The sequence below is a fragment of the Triticum aestivum genome, chromosome 4A (genome assembly GCF_018294505.1).
Source record: "Triticum aestivum cultivar Chinese Spring chromosome 4A, IWGSC CS RefSeq v2.1, whole genome shotgun sequence".
In the NCBI taxonomy this organism is placed as follows: Eukaryota; Viridiplantae; Streptophyta; class Magnoliopsida; order Poales; family Poaceae; genus Triticum; species Triticum aestivum.
In genome coordinates, this window is record NC_057803.1 from 425,011,769 (window position 1) to 425,029,053 (window position 17,285).

A 17,285-nucleotide genomic window follows, 5' to 3' on the forward strand; every position below is an offset into this window, starting at 1 on the left:
AAAAGTGTTGTTCTGAATTGGAGATCTGAAGGCACCGGGGCAGATGGTCTGCATGCAGTTTTTTATAAACGCTTTTGGTTAATGTTGGGTGTTGAATTAACTGAAGTTCTTGAAGCGGTGAACACTAGAAGTATCCAGGAAGGATGGAACGATACCATGATCGTGATCATTCCAAAGGCAGAAAAATCCTGAAAGTACCTCACAATATTTTTTATTTTTATTTCTTTAAGGTCAATTAATCTCTGCAATGTGGTCTACAAGGTGATCTCGAAAATGTTGGCAGATCGGTTAAAAGTGTTACTTCTAGAAATTATTGGGCATCACCAAAGGGCTTTTGTGCTTGGTCGGTTGATTACGGATAATATATTGTTAGCCTATGATTGTGTGGGTTGACATCACCAAAGGTATGCAATCTCATCGACTTGGTAACTGGTTTATAGGATGAAGGTCTGATCAGAACTATTTGGGGGTCGATTGATACGAATAGAATTTTGGAGGTTCCCATGGCACCATCAAGAATTGAAGATTTTGCTGCATGCATGGCACCACACTAAAGCGGGGTGTTTAGTGTTCGCTCAACTTATCATACATAATGGAGCTATCATTTTGGTAGGCACGAAAGAAACTTACTTGGCCATCCTGGTGTGGAAGAAACGGTGGAGCTTATTTGGGTGGTGAGCACTATATGGAGTATTGCCGTGGGGTGATTGCAAACAGGCGTATTACAAATGATAGTGTGTGCCCTCTATGTCATGCAGGATGTGACGAGGATATTATGCATCTGTTTTTGAAGTGTACCCGAGCCAGAGAGGATATGTACAAAACCCGGTGTACATGAAATAATAGAACATGTAATGGCTCTGGATAGATTGGGGGTGTCGGTGTTCCAAACATCATTTGTCCCATGAAATTCTTTGGATGATGTCGGGCTACTGAAATTAATCTTAATTGTTGCATGGTACATTTGGTGGGAGAGGCTGCAAGCCGTTCACAAACTGTTGCATGGCACATTTGGTGGGAGAGGCTAAAAACCTTTCACAATGAACCAGTACAGACGCCTCATAGTTCAGCTATGACCGTTGGGGCTCTTGTGGCAAATTACACTCATGGAAAGAAGGTGGTGCCCTCTGGAAGGCCTTATGGAAATGAACATTGATGCGGCATTTGATGTTGATGATGGAAGAGGCACACACGAGTCATTGTGAGAGACTCGCATGAAAATTTTGTGGGGAAAACTTTGTTTTTGCCACTAGTTTTTGCCAACTCTGCTTAAGCCAGTCTAGAATTTGACATTTCACTTTTGCTACTCTTAGATTTTGACAATATATCACTTTTGTCATTCCAAGGCAAAAGCAAAAAAATTAGAGTGGCAATTGTGATACATGTCAAAAGCTAAGAGTGGCAAAAGTGAAATGAAAAATTATCGTTTTTGCCATGGAATGGCATTTGTGATGTATTGTCAAAAGCTAAGAGTGGTAAAAATAAGCTGTCAAATTCTAGAGTGGTATAAGCAAAGTTGGCAAAAACTAGAGTGACAAAACCAAAGTTTTCCCGACGGCATCCTGAGTCTTCCCTATGTGTCAGATGCAATGACGGCTGAAGCTTATGCTTTGAGAGAGGGTTTCACCCTAGCTCAACTGATTGGCCTGAATGATTTTATTATTCAGTCAGTAACATGCAGGTGACTCAAACCATATCAATCAGATAACATGCATCTTCTTTGATTGCACTTTGCTGGCTACAAGTTTTGCTAAGATGAAATATAAACATTGTACTCCCTCTGTAAACTAATATAAGAGTGTTTATAGATTACTAAAGAATATAAGAGCGTTTATAGATTACTAAAGTAGTGATCTAAACGCTCTTATATTAGTTTACAAAGGGAGTAATAGAGAATATAATGAAGTAGCTCATATCCTGGCTAGGTATAGTTATGATAAATTTGAAACCAATGTGTGGGATGATGACCCACCTAGTCTTATCATGCCAGCGATGATAAATGATGTATCAGTTTTTTAAGTTCAATAAAGCTAGCCGAATGGCATTCCCTAAAAAAATGATAATACCAAAAAAAATTCAATCTATGGCCGGTTACCGTCAGCAAGAATCATCAGACTGTCTACAAGAGGAAAAGGTTCTTATTCCATGCCCTTTCATTAAACATGTACATAGGTGCACACAAGGGGCCTATAGCCAAGCTCAACGACAATTGGCTGCAAACAGGTAGGTGATCAAGAGAGGAGGATGGAGGACTCTCTTTTTTGTAGTTAATAGGAACAAACAGAAGCTGATAAATAACCCAGACTCGGTGCACAATTTTAATTACACGGGAGGGAGGAGGATCAGGATGGTAGGCGGCCGCTGCTCCTGAAGGGGAGAGGAGGAAAAACCCGACTGGTTTTGGCCGGACAAGTCGCCAAGATGCACCTGCCAAGGAGGGAGGGGTAGTATAGCGACTGTACAATATGGCACATTCTTGCTCTCACATGAAGTAGCTCAGTGCTTTCTTCTTCCTTGAACCTCCTTCGCCGTAGAGGTCGTTCCATTGAACAAGCTCATTCATGTTTGCCGAATCAGATGACACGCTCGCGCAAACCTACATGTGGTAAACGAACAGATTATCCTATCATCATCATAAAGCAATGATGAAACAAGCGAGGATCAGGTAGGGATGGATGATAAATACCTGCTCATGGGCAGATTTGAAGTCATCCAAACTAAGAGGACGGACGTCCTCGCTTCCATGCAATGCAGGCTCAGGCCTACCTTCTGACTTTGCAACATTCTTCTCCTACATATTATCAAGGAACCAACGTTTAGCCTATTTAAATCAAATAATCTAACCAAAGCATAGGGATGAAAAAACCATCTATACAATGATGTAAACCAAAGAGCCTTTCTATATAAGTATCCATTTTAATGCATGCCACAGGCAGACTGATAACATGCCTACCTTCTTTTCCTTCTCTAGGATTTCTCGAATGGGGTAGTGCGCTGCAGTTACACATAGATTCTGAAAACACACCCAGATCAGTGATGTCACTTCCGATGCTCAAGGACAAAAGAGCGCAAATAAACAGCAAATGTACCTTCAGGTCACTTCCTGAATATCCATCAGTCATATTAGCAAGTGACGCCAGATCAGTATCTTGTCCCAACTCTTCTTTTGCTAAAATTACTTTCAAAATTTTCTCTCTATTTGATGCGTCAGGTAAATTTACCATTAGCCTACAACAATGATTATTATTATGAACCAAATCGTTAGAGACGAATAGGCAGCAATTAGATAATCCCAGACCAGCACATGAGACTGTAGTACTACCTGCGGGGGAACCTCCTAATCACAGCCTCGTCCAGGTCAAAAGGTCTATTTGTGGCACCAAGAACCAGTACACGTTCTTTATCTTTCGTTCGCAACCCGTCCCAATTTACCATAAATTCATTTTTCATCTTGCGCATGGCTTCATGCTCCCCAGGATTTTCTCTCCTACCTAACATACTATCGACCTGTCCAAAGCTATACACTTAATAGACTGTATAAATAGCCAGATAAATCAATATGGCAACAAAAGCAATTAATATTCTCCATACCTCATCAATAAAAATAACACTGGGGGATATTTTACTTGCTAATGAAAAAACAGCCTTCACATATTTCTCCCCTTCGCCAAACCACTGAAAGTAGTAGACAAAATAGCATTTAGCATCAAGAATCACACGATGTACCTCATTCATTGTTCTTTAGATGGAACCATACCTTCGATGTAATGCTTGACATTGATATATTGATGAAGTTGGCGCCTGCTTCAGTTGCTACTGCTTTAGCAAGCATAGTTTTCCCAGTGCCAGGGGGGCCGAAGAGCAATATTCCCTTGCAAGGCTGCAAGGAATAGATTGAGAGGAGGCACTTCTAAGATCACAACTTAACCCGTACAACAAATTTAGGTAGTCAACATAATCTTCAAATTTGGTTTCAAACAGGTTGCAAATTAACTAGTAGAACTATTTTTTCAACACCAGATATAAATAAAGGAGAGGCTGGAAACTCCACGCCCAATTTTATTGCCAAGAGTTTCTTGTCAGAAGTCAAGAAATATTTTTATTTATCTACATCTATCAAGTTAGACCAGCTTAACCTTGTAAGAGCCCAGATTTCTTCGAAATATCTGACACTTCAGAAAATTCTGAAACGAAAACCTTACAGGGACACTGCAAAGCTACCTAGAGAAACCACACAGATTTGCCATGTATAAGTGGTATCATCATTTGCCTTGCAAAATAATTCGATTTTATGCCTTTATTGCTGTGAGGGAGAAGGGTGGGGCCATGAAGAGGAGAGGGGACTGGAGGAGGGAGGGAGGACCAGAAGGGTGTGGCTTCGTGGCGGCTGTGGTGGGAAAGAAGGGAAGGAGTGGAATTAGGTCACGGGGGTGTATATGGCCACTAGATGGGCTTTTGGGCCACTGGGAGGTGCATAAGTAGTGGCCCATCTCTCAGCCATTGCTCTTTTTCTAGTATTAATATGTGCAGACCTATTGATGACTCTTTTCCTGCAATGTTTAAGGCGTCGCCTTGCCTCGCCTTACCGCCTCACCTTGGCGCTTAGGCGTCAGAGCGGCCCTTGTCCTTATTTTGTAGATATACTATCAGTGAAAATCATAGTCAAAGTTGTGTATTGAAGACCAAGAAAGTCAAGCTTGCCTTATATTTTGGGGAGCAATTATTATTATTACTATTGGTTTGGAATCTTTTTAGTACTGATAATATGGAATAGCAAGAGTAAATATAGTGTCTTGTTGTTTTTAACAAAGGGCTGTTAAATTTCTATCATGACATGCAACCTACAGTTGGAAAATAAATCTTAAGCCCCATGTATGAGACCATGTGAATACTAGTTTTTTTTACTACCTTCGTTAACTGCCCTTTGCAGAACAATTCCGGCCTTTGCAGTGGGAGCATCACCAACTCCTTCAATGTTTCCTTTACATTCTCCAACGCACCAATATCATCAAAGGTGACTCCAATATCATTCGGTGGTATAACATCTGCCAGAAGCCTTTTCTCAAACTCGTTCTCTGTGGCAACATCCTAAGAAGAAAGTAGCTTAGAAGAAAAAAAAAACTGAAAAGCACTAATATTTGGGGAATGACAACAAAGTTTGAAATGTGCAAGACAACAAGTACCTTTAACGATTTTTTTGAGCTCTTGTTATCACTATGGATGCTCTGTAGCATGTCGAGGCCATGCTTAAGGCTGCCATTCGTAATTAGCAAGTTAGCTCTCAAGAGAGAAGACTAAATAAAAAAATACAGTAAAATGAAATTGGCAACAACATGATTACCTTCCGCTCGTGATAATAAGTTTACCGTCCTTGGAGGTTTTGACTTTATTGTGCTTAAGATGATAACTGACAGCGTACCCGACAATCTTGTCCACATCTAAGAAAGTTTGGAGCAACAAAAACTTTAATTCAATTCTATCTATAGATAAAATACAGCGAACAAAAAGAACTCACTTTCATTAGTCAGTGACTGATCTTTAATGAATAATTCTTCAAGGTCATTGCACTCGATCGCACTGCGATTCAAAAACTGCATTACAGAGCAATCAGCAATCAGATGATGGTGTCGGGTGATCTAGAAATATCCATTGAAATTGGGAAGCAAAACAGCCTATAAGAATCAAGCCGTTATATATATACATATGGTAGTTACCCTCGTGTCTCATATACCACCATGTGGTAGTATATATACTACTTTATCATTCTAAGTATGTTCATATACTATATCTAAGATATTTCAACGCAACTTATATGAAAAAATTGCACGTGAGTCCACAGTTTTTATATATTTCGAAAATACCTTCATATTTGTACATATAAAACAACATGCTAAAAAAGGTATATACTGCCTAAAAAGTGGTATATATACTACCCAAATATTCTTATATACTACATACTACACGTACATACTCAATACATACTCTCGGTGGTTTGGACAGATACTACAAAGAACCTACAGAACTCACACGAGTGTAACTACCCATGGGTGGTAGGAAACATTCGCAGATATATACGGCAAGAGGAATATGGCATGAAAATATTTGTAAAACCAAGTAATGGTGAAATTATGCATGAGTGCAGATGTAACAAACAATATATAAAAAAATATCAATTAAGAAAATATTGCAGAAGGGCTGTTAAAAAACAAATTCAGAGAACATACAATAGAAAGTTACGTCAACCAGCCAGGTTGGAACATACAATAGAAACTTGCATTTCACGTGTAGCTTACCGAACGAATGCTACCGATGTTAGATTTTGCTTTAAGGGTTTCAACATCACGATCCAATTGTTGCTTCCAACTGGTAAGTAATGCTTCGTCCTGAAATTGTAATTTTTAAGGTTAGACAGTATACATAAGAACCACACCTAAATGAGTGCGACAAAGAATATAGTTACCTGTGGAAGCTGGATGGAAATTTTGTTCGGGAAAAGTTTATTTAGATGTTTCATTGCCTTCGGGCTTTCTTTGTTCCTTTCGTGCAACCGACTACCAAAGCTATCCTGAGTTTGTGAATGCAATAATGCATCACAACACAGTGAAAAAGATGGGCAACATCAGTGCCATGGTTCATAAGAGTAGCATATGGAACCATATGCATTTAATAACACTCAGAGAAAAATAATTTAAAGAACAAGTAGAGTGCAAATTACCGGGAAAAGGTCGAAGAGCGTCTGGCTGCTACTAGCGAACTTCGTAAAAAGAAATCCACCAGGATGTGCCTATAAGACAGAAAGCACCATCTTAGCCAATATTTAAAGCCCTTCATGAGAGGTTGCCAATAAGAATCAAAATGGAAAAGAGAGAAGTTCTTCAATGCCAACACATTTAGAAATAACACTACCTAATGTGGCCAAAATTAGCAATATCAAACTTCAACATGCCACACTACAATGCGAACTCAACACCAATCCATGCTCAACACAACATAATTTGTCTAATTTCTCGGAAATAATATATGTACCTTCTCTTTACGGCTGTCCATCTGGGTGTGGGATCCTATAATCAGAACACCAGGTGGAAGCAATTCGAGTTTGCTCCTTAAAGATGAAAATGATTCTGTGATTCCAGTGAATGATTTCTCTACATCCTTTAGTAACACTATCAGAGAACCAATTTTGCTTTCTTCTGAGATGACCTGACAGGCAAGGATCATACCATCAGTATTATAGCATGATGCTGATTTACGTTTCTAGTATTCCAAACTCCAAGTAAGACACGCTACCTCAATTAACTCGGTCATAGCTAGCCTTTCAACTTCTTCACTACCAGAAAAGTCTGGGCGAAGCAATTCAGCTGCAGAAACAACAGATGATCAGCAGCAAATAACAAACTGTAAGAACTAGGGAACATGTGGGATGGAGAAGTTCCAGCTAACCAGAACAGAAGAAGCCATGATCTTCCTCACACAAACCACCAAGATCATTACCATCAGGGATCTGCTTGTCGAATCGGACTCCAATTTTAGACGATCCATTTTCTTCGAAAGCAAGCATCACTCTGCCTCGATAACCATAACTTGGGCCCCTGAAGACCAACTAAGAAATTTAGCGGCAATTATACAAAAAGAACAATATGATCACCAACAATAATTAGATGGCGATCAAGACAAAAGGATAAGTTGTTACCCAGCTAAATCTAGTGTAATTGCAACATAATGAAGAACAATCATAATTGGATTGTGGGCGATTGAATTCCAGATTAATTTTATGTTGCCAATTTCCTATTTGTACTGTTCCATGTAGGCTAAGTACTTGGAGGTACGATCTGAATACTTCTATTGACTGGCGGATCCGCTGTCCTATTGACATACATATATATGACAGGCCTATAGCCATACGTTTCATCAGGTACATGTGCCTCTTGTCAAAGCATACTTTCTTGTAATTCACAGGAATGCATTCTCTCCACCCACATTTCTACAGAACTTATCCACTACATATAGGAGAGATTAGATCACCTCTCATACCACCCAATCAATCAACATCGTAATAGCAGTTCAGATTGCACCAACAAAGTTGGAAAAAAAATAGTGGGAATCTGGGCAGCTGGCTGGGAGTAAATAGGAGAAGAGTTACCGATGTATCCCTGAAGGTGGCTGAGCTGGACCCACATACCTCACCCTCTCCCCTACAGAAGATGAGTGCAATTATGTCCAAGTAAAATCTAGTTGAACTGGGAAATATTTATCAAATGATACTGACATGCTAGCGAACCTTCTCTAAAAGTATAGCCCTTGGATGTAGCTGTTGAGGACTCCTGTTTGGGCAAAGTTGCAGAATGTAGAGTGGATGTACCCACAATATCAGCATTCACACTGGAAGTTGGTGCAGCTGGTCTTCTGAAGTGCATTGTGTCTGCCAAGGAAGAGCGATGCTTATGAAGAATTGTCAATTTCTCACCACCTCCCTTGTCCCCTGACTTATCAGCCTTGCCAACATCTTTCTGGGTTTCTGGGTCCTTTGAAGGCACCTACATACAGTTTTGTTTCAAATAACAGACACACGGAAATATCACTCTTCAAGGTACTCGCGGACTTCTGAGTATGTCCAGAGTAGGAAAACGTACCCCAGGCAACAGGAGTGAATCAACAACAAGTAGTCTAGCACCAAAATCTTTGGCAAGTGCCTTTATCAATGTTTCCTGATAAATCTCAGAACCTGATGCATAATTAGATGGATACTTATAAGTAATGGTATTTCCCAAAAAGCGTGCAAGCTGACATGCCTCAAGGACATAAATGTGACTCAACAGAGACAATATGCAATGACAAAAAGAAAAGTTTACCTGATGGACCAGATAATAAAATTCGCTGGTTTATTGATGAAATTTCGGAGAACTGCTTAATGAATTCCTTCTTTTCCAAATGTAGGAATGAACATGATAAGAGCACATTCTTCGTATTCTCACTGCATAAGATAGAGATCAATAAATATATAAAGATATAAACACTTGATGGAACAATAAATAAAAACATGTCTCATTCCAAGGGCATAAACCTAACATACGCTATGAACAAGCCGTACCGAACTAAATATTTACTTTTACTCCTTCTGCACAACATCAAAAACTAAGTGACCAGAGACAACCTTAGTTTTTCATTATGTAGATAGAATACAAAGAACAAAATCTGTCAAAAACTAAGTAACCAGAGACAACCTTCCTTTTATTATGTAGAGTACAGAGAATAAAATGTATGCAAAATTCCAGTTATACAGCATAGGAAGAAGCTAAAAAACAGGATTAGAGGCCAAAGCAAATCAAAGGACCATTAAGTCAAAGCATCACCTAAGATAGTAGGGAAAATTCTCAAATGTAACTTCAATATCACTTGGACTAATAATTCCTTGTTTCATCGCGTCCTTAAAGGCTTGGCATCTGCTCGGAGGTAAGCTGGCTGACGTGTTAAGATCCCTGATGAGATCCCTCTGATCTTCAAGAGCTTTAAAAAGATCACCAGTCAAATCGAACTCTGATACAGTTGACCCTGCAATCATCCTCAGAACTGGCCTTATCTTATAAGTTGCAATCTTACCGATTTCATCAAGATGAGCATCAGATCCAAAGCCATTTTGTCGACTCGTGTCATTAGCAACAGCATCAGGAGATATGGGGGTTGCAACCACATCCATTGGAGAGTCTTCAATGTTAGAATTAGCCTCATTAGTGTTTTCCCCATTCTCGCATTCTTTATCAGGGCTGATGCAGTGCCCTTTTGATTTATCAGAAGCAGATGATATGATAGGTTGCACTACTCTCTGATTCTCCTCAGCTGATGCAGGTGGCACTGCTGCTAGGTCCTTCGATTGACTCGATACGGATGCTAACATCTCTGTCCCCGCAACGGTCGAAGTGACTTCTGTTCTGTTCTCCATATGGATATGCTTGACACCAGCAACTGGAGGTTCTAGAAGGCCAACGGCAGATGATGTCACCGCTTTAGCAACTTTATCATTCAAAGGATGCTGAAAAATCTGTATGTAGGTAAAGGAAAAACAAAGGCAACAGATCTGATGAAGTTTACTATTCTAAAGGGACACGCTTAGACCAATAAAGGGAAGTTCTAATTGAAATAAAGGAAGCTGCATGATTGCATGAATATGAACGACAGTAGGATACATAAGCATGTTTGCCGCATGAACTGAATACGACTTCATCCCCTCCAGTAAGGGGAACTTTCATGCCTGGATTTACGGCCCTTCCATTTAAAAGGACCACGCCCTTGTCGCCTATAACCTCTAACTCGCACGGACCTCCTTGCTGAATAAAAACAACAACCAATGATTATTATATACATCAGCAACTGACAGTGCTCCTGCACTTCTCGCATCAGAAAAATTAACCAGAAAATACAAGGATGTACCTCAACGTGCCGCAGCTTGCAAAGTATTTTGCTGACAGATTGGTCTTTCAACAATAGATTACATCTTTTGCTTTGGCCAACAGAAAATTGAGGGACACTGACAGGAAGATGAGGACTCTGGTTCATAAACAATATTTAATATCAGTACGAAATAACAGTACAGTACATCCCCTGTTATGCAGTAATAAAATAAAAAAAACGCTCTCAAGGTCACTGCAACACATACTTTAACAAACAAAAATAAAAAAGAACGCTACAACTTTTGACCAGAACCGTAATGCGACATATTGGCAACATAAACTGCAATAATTTCCAATCATCCTTGTCTATGGCTCACTTTCAGTTCGCTCCTACTTCTTTTTGCTTTTACGAGAAAGAGTAGAAAAGTCGGTGCCAAATGCGACAATCCTTGGTAGAGTCTATTTTTTTAGAGCAACCGGCAGGAGCTCTGCCTTCTCATATAGAAGAAGAGAATTGACCAGATTATAAGGAAAACTGACCGACAACCGAAGAGTCTATTTATGATTTCGTGCTGAACCTGGTAAGCGAGCAAATAGGAGGGTATGTGATATAACTAACATAAACACCAGCCTCATTGCATAAAAAACAGGGAGATGCCTATATCGACTAGCCACTAATTACCTAAAATTTGGAAGCTCCAGCACACAATCTATCTTGATATCAGCCTAAGTCTAAGCTTTTAGACTGTCCACTAGCATAACACAAAGTCAAAACTAAACTTCATCGTCTCGGATTTATCTACAGTTGACTTCAATTAAGAAGACTCATCATGTAGCCTTCCCAGACGAGGAATCCTTTCAGCAAAAAGTGCTGTGACTCACGAATAAACGCTAGCAGGGAAATGTTCAGTCAGCTAGAACCATCTTGTCACTTCATCAACAAAGTAACAGTCCTACATGGGTTATTCATACAAATGAAATGCATCCCCACATGAATGGCTAATAAAACCTACAAAGCACGGATACGGGGACACGGACACGGTGACACGCATACGGGGACACGGGATACATCAATTTTCAAAAACAGCCCATCGGGGACACGGCAAGTATATATAAAAATAAATAAAAACATGCCATATATTATAGAGTTAAAGACGAAAAAATAACAAGAGCTTGCCCCATTCAGCAGTAACTGGGCCACAAAGAAGATGATCCATTAGTAGTTGGGCCGGCCCAGCTAGTGCCATTTCATGAGCAACTGGATGCTACAGATTAATCTGCACCGTCAAAACTCAAACCCTATCTCTCTCTGCTCTAACGCTTTGACCAAGCCGCCACTCTCCTCCCAGTGATGGATCTCTCATCCACCCCGCAGCAGCTCTCGCCACCGCCCTCCTCCCAGCGTGTTCCTCTTGCTGCTGCAGCAGCGGCCAGCGCTGCAGTGGGGGATGCAGCAGCAGCACCGCGGTGGCGAGGGCGCAGCAGCAGCAGCAGCGCGGCGGCGGCAGGGTGCTCCAGATCCAGCGTTGCCTCGTGTCCCTTCCGTGTCCCAGCCGTTTCCTCCCTTTTCTTTCTTTCTTTCTTTTAATTCCTATTTCGGGAAATACAGCGGGATACGCGTATCCCCGCGTGTCCCCATGTCCAGCCATGTCAGCACGGGGATTCGGCAACTCCTGCCGTGTCCATGCTTTGTAGAATAAAACACACAACTTCTATTGCACTTCGAAATCTCCCTATCCTGTGTATTATCTGGGATGATAATCAACAAGAGAAAGTGGTTCTATTTCCTACTCCCTCCGTTCACTATTATAAGATGTTCTAACTTTTTTTCTGATTCGGATGTATAAAGATGCATTTTGTGTGTTTGTTCACTCATTTCAGTCCGTACATTAGTCCAAAATTGAAATATCTAAAACATCTTATAATTGTGAACGGAGGGAGTACTTGTTTGGTAGAGAGTTGGATTATGAGAACATGTGTTTAGCTCTCTTGAGAACATTCATGTTTTGCCTATATTTGTTGTCTTCCTGTTTTATCTCCAATTATTCTGTCGGTGAGGTAAAGTCAAGCCTCCTCATTTAGACCATTGCAGTTTAGCTGATATAACTAAGATATCAGGTAAGGAGCTTTATCCCCCACAACTAACAAGAGTAGTATCAGAAATATATTTCCATCATTATATACATGATGTGACCACTGGCAAAATTCCGACTAATGCTGAAATGGTTATTCAAGAGAAAATCTTAAATCTAGTTATAATATGTTGCTGGAAATTTCTTTTGTCCTGCATACTCGTAAAAGAACATTCTAAAGACCATGCCAACAATTGCTACTGCTGATCGCAACAAGTGAACATGAACATCTACACATGCTAAATCCAATGTGTTGGGTCCATTTAACAGGCAATACAATGGCTCTAAAATCTAGGTGGACTTAAGCATTAGATTCAGGCAGTGGCCCAACACCCTAAACTGTGAGCTCTAATCACTATCACGCTCCAAGGGCATCTCTGATTCCAAGGATTTTGTTAAGATATCAAAGGGATGTAGGTGCTATATTCATTGTATGTTGGTCGTTTGATCCAAAGCATTGTAATCCACAGGAATTTTCAGTATGAGCTCCTTTGCACCCAATTTCATAGGAAAATCCCATTTACTCTTACAGCTTGGGCAAAAATTCCTATAGGATTCAAGTAATCCAACAGTTAAACTACCCCTGCTGTTTCGAATCCTGCAAATAAAAGAGGACCTAGACGGAAGAACTATAAAATACACCGCTAAACCCTAGAATAGAGCTACAAAACCACCAGAATCCTACACGTCCTAAAAATCCCGTCTTTACTACGCACGGAATCAAAAATTAACCACAAGCAATTGCCAAGATAGAAACCAACAGGAACTCCCTCACCTGTGAGCACTGCGAGAGCAGCTTGGCCCATGGCGCCGCATGCTGCTGCGGTGGCGTTTCCTTCCTCCTACGCGAGCTCTCAGCAGCAGCCAGCCGCCCGCTTATCCCCTCCTTGATCTGCACCGGCGAGTCAAAACCCTAAAAACTGGATCCCGAATCCATCGCACCAGACCACAGGAAGCCCAAAGGAGACGAAAGCCCGTACCTTTAATCGCCGGTGTCAAGTCGTCGTCCGCCAAGCCGGCGCTCCTGGTGGCCGCGGCCGCCTCCGAATCCTCCTCGGCCCTTCCGGGCGCAGACGACGTCGGCGACGCCGGAGGTTCCGCCTGGCGAGGGACAGGGTTCAGATCGGCCGAATCGGGCGCGAGATTCTTGTCCGATCCGCGCGGGGAGAGGGGCCTCACCTTGGGGCGCTTCGGGGGAGGGGCGGAGGGGGAGCCGGGGGGCGGTGACGTAGAGGAGGGGCGCTTGGCGGCGGAGCTCCGGCGAGTCTCCACCATCGTGTCGCGTTCGCCGGAAGCGTGCCGAGGGTTTCTCTCCTCCTCTCCTCTCCTCTCGTCTCGAGAGGAAAACTTTCGGGTTCGGCTTCGTACGTCGGAAATGGATGTTTTTCTTTTTTTTTTGTTTATAATAAAGATTTCCCCTTTTTTAACTTCGTTTGAGACGCGATGCTGTGTGGATTTGTGCAGGTTTATATAACTATATATATGGATATATGGATTAAGGATATCTAGTAGGACACGTGTGTAACTAGCCTGCCTTGTCGTGCTTGTATTCGGGACACTTTTAGGTTGGTCATAGTGGGAAGTAATTTAGACTAGTAAAATGTATTCCCTCCGTTCCTAAATACTTGTCTTTCTAGAGATTTTAACAAGTGACTACATACGGTGCAAAATGAGTGAATCTACACTTTAAAATATGTCTACATACATTCGCATGTTGAGTCCATTTAAAATGCCTAGAAAGACAAGTATTTGGGAACGGAGGGAGTATATGTTACTAGTCTAGTCTATGTTACCACCTTCATAGTGGGGAGTAACATGTATGTAGTATCATGCAAGTCATCATTTATTAAGATGTAGACTCATTTTGCATTGGGATGTGTTATGTTACATTAACATATCATGTTATTCCAACCATCTTTCTCCTCATTAAATACATGCCATGTAAGCAAACTTTTTTTGGGATGTGTTATGTTATTTGCTATGTTACTCTCATTATGACCAGCCTTATGGTGTCAAGACAACCTTTGGGAGGCGGTCGATGTCTAAATCGGTTATATATCTAGGTGGAAAGATCGAGCAAAATTCTCGAAACATACGATGTCCATCGAACCCTTGAAATATCATCTCCAAGTTTATTACTCCCTCCGTCCGATAATATACTCCTTGTCTTATATTATTGGACAGAGGAAATAAAACATTTCTATAGTTCAAATTAAATTGAAAAACATTTTACATTATAAGACAAAGATGGTACTTTTAAGGGTGCCGCTACGCGTTGGCCGACGGATATTTGGAAACATCCGTCGCATGGAGCTTCGTTCGATCAGCGCCCTGACAGCCGTTGGATCTGATCATCGCGCGCACGTGACCACCTCTTACTTCCTGCAACAATCCCTTTGTTTCGAAAACATATTTCCCTGATCCGTCGTCCTGACACAGCTATGCCTAGCGCGGCGCCAGCCCCCACCACCGCAAAATCGTTGTCGTCGACGCACGGGGGGACTAATACTTGTCGTGCTCGCCGGAGTTGCTGCTCCTCCTCCATCTCAGCCCCGCGAGCATCTTTAGTGTTTTCCTGCAACCGGAGCTATGTTTCTCAAACATGCGTCATGCTGAAATGTTTGACCACTCACTCTCTAACGTCGTGCGCTCCTCCAGCGTTGCCACTCGGGCTATGTTTATGAAACAAGACCCTTATTGCAGAAAAAAACCTTCACGACCGAAACATTTCTTTTCTTTCTGAAACAACTGGGCTAGTTTTCAAGTTTTCCTCTCGAGACGAGAGGAGAGGAGAGGAGGAGAGAACCCCCGTATCTCGCATGGATGATCATGTGGATATTAGTTCTGATGGGAGTACTGACAGGAGCCCCAACGAACATTGGGACAGCAACTCGGATGAAAGTGTTGTCTAATGAAGGGGGGTACACGAGCTCTGATGAAGGCGCGTAAAAAGGGGCACACAACTACGAGCTCTGCCGAAGGTAGATTTATACATATGGCCCTGAGCTAGATACGGGGTTTGTTTGGTTGCTACCCTGAGTTCGATTGCCTGGCCGGAGCCTTTGCATGTATCTTGCCTGAAGCCTGTTTGGTTGATGTCCTGAGATTTTAGCCTGAAGATTTGTGCCTGTGCAAAGCGGCCTGTGTTAGGCCTAAAGAATTGGACGCCTGAGCATGGCTACTCTCCGCTGTTTGTTGCCTGGTCACTCCATATAAAATATTGCTTTGAATGCAGCTCAGGCCGATCATGAGCCAAACATTGCCTGCTTCAGGCGTGGTTTCAGGCTGTCAACCAAACACTGGTTTGAAAGAGAGATGTGTCGGATCAGTCAATTTGTGATGCAACTTCAGGTCACCTTCGGGCAGGAGAAAAACTCAGGCATGTAGCTCGGGGCTGCAACCAAACAACATATGCTCCTGCTTTCTACCCTGTGAGCCTCTCATATGTATGTTTGAGTCAGACTCACATGGATTATCTTGAAAGTCCAGTATTTGTCTCTGATGGAGGCACCCATGGTACCATATGTTGTAAAAAATAGGAGAACATGACTGTCAACAATGGAAGTAGAATGTGTGTTGGCGCATTAACTCAGGCCTATGTTCATTCACTGTTTCTATTGTTTGTTTTTGTCTAGTAATAATGCTAGCTCTCGTAAGTCTGTCAGCCCAATTCTCACTTGACTTGAATATGAACCTGAAGCCTGGCCTGGGATCATATATAGCAAAAATAACATGTGAACATGATCGTTAACAAAAGAAGTTGATCTTGTAACGGCATAAATAAACTGATATTGTTCGTTCAATATGGCTATTGTTTTTATCCAGTAATGCCAAAACGATTCAGCCTTCGGTGTTTTTTGTTCTTATAGTTTCCAAAAAAATCTCCAAAAAAATATTATATATTCTTACTTGTGTCTCGAAAACAAAAAACAACACATATATATTTTCACATCGGCTGGCACCATGGAATCACAAACAAGCCTAACACTTTGCTTAAATGCACACATGAATATATATTTTTCCCCAACCGGGCAATGCCCATCCATCTCTGCAGTTAGACATGAATATGATCCTCACCAAGTTAACAGGAAACATCTGCATTCCGTTATATAAAGTGCATCCGCATAGACTGATTTCCCCTTCAGTTGCTTTTCTTTTTGTAGACAGAGATCATTTCGTTCCAGATAACAGGACTTGTTGACAACTGATTGATAGGTTCCCATAAATACTCCCTCCATTCCTAAATATTTGTCTTTCTAGAGATTTTAAATGGAACACCACATACGGATGTATATAGACATATTTTAGAGTGTAGATTCACTCATTTTGCTCCGTATATAGTCACTTGTTGAAATATCTAGAAAGAAAAATATTTAGGAACGGAGGGAGTATATCGCAGGTACGAACAAGGCACAATGCAAAACAACTTATTGAATTTGCACCCTTCTGACTTACGTCATACAAGCAGCAACCCAGACAACTCTTTCATACCCAACAACAGGGGAAGAGTGTTGCATCTGCAGCAGAGCATTCCTTGTACAGAATGCAAGCACCGCTGCTCAAGTCCTTCCTCCCTCCTGACCCCTAGGGCCGCTGCGAGCGCTCGTGCTTGCGGCGCTATTTTGTTGCGCCAACATCTGCAAAACCAAAGCAGACCTTGTAAATAATCTTTGTACATGGATTCAGAGGATCTATTCATATGCCTACAGTTTTGTCTTGTTTCAATTTACAGACTAAATTGCTTTGTAAATAGCCTTTGTATTGATTT

General features: G+C 41.4%; 1 pseudogene across 1 annotated transcript; it reads right to left on the reverse strand.

Moving 5' to 3' along the window:
• Window positions 1–2,116: 2,116 nt before the first annotated feature.
• LOC123086209 (uncharacterized) lies at window positions 2,117–13,920 on the reverse strand (annotated as a pseudogene). The gene is made up of 27 exons (XR_006440674.1): window positions 13,697–13,920; window positions 13,498–13,618; window positions 13,293–13,409; window positions 10,426–10,542; window positions 10,182–10,322; window positions 9,351–10,036; window positions 8,850–8,971; window positions 8,631–8,722; window positions 8,279–8,534; window positions 8,141–8,192; window positions 7,441–7,589; window positions 7,288–7,358; window positions 7,027–7,200; window positions 6,716–6,784; window positions 6,461–6,565; window positions 6,294–6,383; window positions 5,516–5,591; window positions 5,342–5,438; window positions 5,184–5,253; window positions 4,909–5,088; window positions 3,758–3,880; window positions 3,592–3,675; window positions 3,323–3,507; window positions 3,090–3,228; window positions 2,954–3,013; window positions 2,687–2,791; window positions 2,117–2,596 (listed from the first exon to the last, which is right to left on the reverse strand). The product of XR_006440674.1 is annotated as an uncharacterized protein (transcript).
• Window positions 13,921–17,285: the final 3,365 nt, after the last annotated feature.